Here is a 2500-nt window from a genome sequence, read left to right on the forward strand (position 1 = left end):
CAGGGCCAGCGCGCCCAGGAGCACATCTTTTTCGACCGTAAAGGGAGACAGGAGGCCGACTCACTGCCTCGGCTAAATGGAGAGGGAATTTCAGCAGGGCCAGGGCACAGGCATGGACCTTTTTCAGCTGCAAGGGAGGGAAGAGCAAGGTGTGATGTAGGTCCCCGGGGCCTGCTGGAGGTCCAGGTCCATGCCCGATGTGAGTAGCAGCAGGGCCAGCGCGCCCAGGAGCACATCTTTTTCGACCGTAAAGGGAGACAGGAGGCCGACTCTCTGCCTCGGCTAAATGGAGAGGGAATTTCAGCAGGGCCAGGGCACAAGCATGGACCTTTTTCAGCTGTAAGGGAGGCAAGAGCAAGGTGTGATGTAGGTCCCCGGGGCCTGCTGGAGGTCCAGGTCCATGCCCGATGTGAGTAGCAGCAGGGCCAGCGCGCCCAGGAGCACATCTTTTTCGACCGTAAAGGGAGACAGGAGGCCGACTCACTGCCTCGGCTAAATGGAGAGGGAATTTCAGAAGGGCCAGGGCAAAAGCATGGACCTTTTCAGCTGTAAGGGAGGCAAGAGCAAGGTGTGATGTAGGTCCCCGGGGCCTGCTGGAGGTCCAGGTCCATGCCCGATGTGAGTAGCAGCAGGGCCAGCGCGCCCAGGAGCACATCTTTTTCGACCGTAAAGGGAGACAGGAGGCCGACTCACTGCCTCGGCTAAATGGAGAGGGAATTTCAGAAGGGCCAGGGCAAAAGCATGGACCTTTTCAGCTGTAAGGGAGGCAAGAGCAAGGTGTGATGTAGGTCCCCGGGGCCTGCTGGAGGTCCAGGTCCATGCCCGATGTGAGTAGCAGCAGGGCCAGCGCGCCCAGGAGCACATCTTTTTCGACCGTAAAGGGAGACAGGAGGCCGACTCACTGCCTCGGCTAAATGGAGAGGGAATTTCAGCAGGGCCAGGGCACAGGCATGGACCTTTTTCAGCTGCAAGGGAGGGAAGAGCAAGGTGTGATGTAGGTCCCCGGGGCCTGCTGGAGGTCCAGGTCCATGCCCGATGTGAGTAGCAGCAGGGCCAGCGCGCCCAGGAGCACATCTTTTTCGACCGTAAAGGGAGACAGGAGGCCGACTCTCTGCCTCGGCTAAATGGAGAGGGAATTTCAGCAGGGCCAGGGCACAAGCATGGACCTTTTTCAGCTGTAAGGGAGGCAAGAGCAAGGTGTGATGTAGGTCCCCGGGGCCTGCTGGAGGTCCAGGTCCATGCCCGATGTGAGTAGCAGCAGGGCCAGCGCGCCCAGGAGCACATCTTTTTCGACCGTAAAGGGAGACAGGAGGCCGACTCACTGCCTCGGCTAAATGCAGAGGGAATTTCAGCAGGGCCAGGGCACAGGCATGGACCTTTTTCAGCTGTAAGGGAGGCAAGAGCAAGGTGTGATGTAGGTCCCCGGGGCCTGCTGGAGGTCCAGGTCCATGCCCGATGTGAGTAGCAGCAGGGCCAGCGCGCCCAGGAGCACATCTTTTTCGACCGTAAAGGGAGACAGGAGGCCGACTCACTGCCTCGGCTAAATGCAGAGGGAATTTCAGCAGGGCCAGGGCACAGGCATGGACCTTTTTCAGCTGTAAGGGAGGCAAGAGCAAGGTGCGATGTAGGTCCCCGGGGCCTGTTGTCGTACCATAGGCACGAGTGGTGTGTGTGTGTGGCAAAGAGTTTCTGCGCAGTGTACCAGGGGCACGGGGAAAGGTTGTTGTACCATAGGCACGAGAAAAGTTGTCGTACCATAGGCACGAGAAAAGTTGTCGTACCATAGGCACGAGTGGTGTGTGTGTGTGGCAAAGTGCTACTGAGCGGTGTACCAGGGGCACGGCGAAAAGTTGTTGTACCATAGGCACGAGAAAAGTTGTTGTACCATAGGCACGAGAAAAGCTGTCGTACCAGGGGCACGGAGGAAAGTTGTTGTACCATAGGCCCGAGAAAAGTTGTCGTACCATAGGTACGAGGAGTGTGTGTGTGGCAAAGTGCTACTGAGCGGTGTACCAGGGGCACGGCGAAAAGTTGTTGTACCATAGGCACGAGAAAAGTTGTTGTACCATAGGCACGAGAAAAGCTGTCGTACCAGGGGCACGGAGGAAAGTTGTTGTACCATAGGCCCGAGAAAAGTTGTCGTACCATAGGCACGAGGAGAGTTTGTGTGGCAAAGTGCTACTGAGCGGTGTACCAGGGGCACGGCAAAAAGTTGTTGTACCATAGGCACGAGAAAAATTGTTGTACCATAGGCACGAGAAAAGTTGTCGTACCATAGGCACGAGAAAAGTTGTCGTACCATAGGCACAAGCAGTGCGTGCGTGCGTGCGTGCGTGCGTGCGTGTGTGTGTGTGTGTGTGTGGCAGTTCTTCTGCGCAGTGTACCAGGGGCACATTTCAATGTGCTTTCTGGAGTACCAGGGGCACGAGGATTTTGCCAGTGGTGTTCTGCTTTGTTAGTGGGAGGGGGCTTAAGTGTGGGTCCCCGGGGCCTGCTGGAG

This window comes from Rhamphochromis longiceps, linkage group LG13 (assembly GCF_057381845.1).
Source record: "Rhamphochromis longiceps isolate RC_006_pf linkage group LG13, R_longiceps_female_GT1.1, whole genome shotgun sequence".
Classification (NCBI taxonomy): domain Eukaryota; kingdom Metazoa; phylum Chordata; class Actinopteri; order Cichliformes; family Cichlidae; genus Rhamphochromis; species Rhamphochromis longiceps.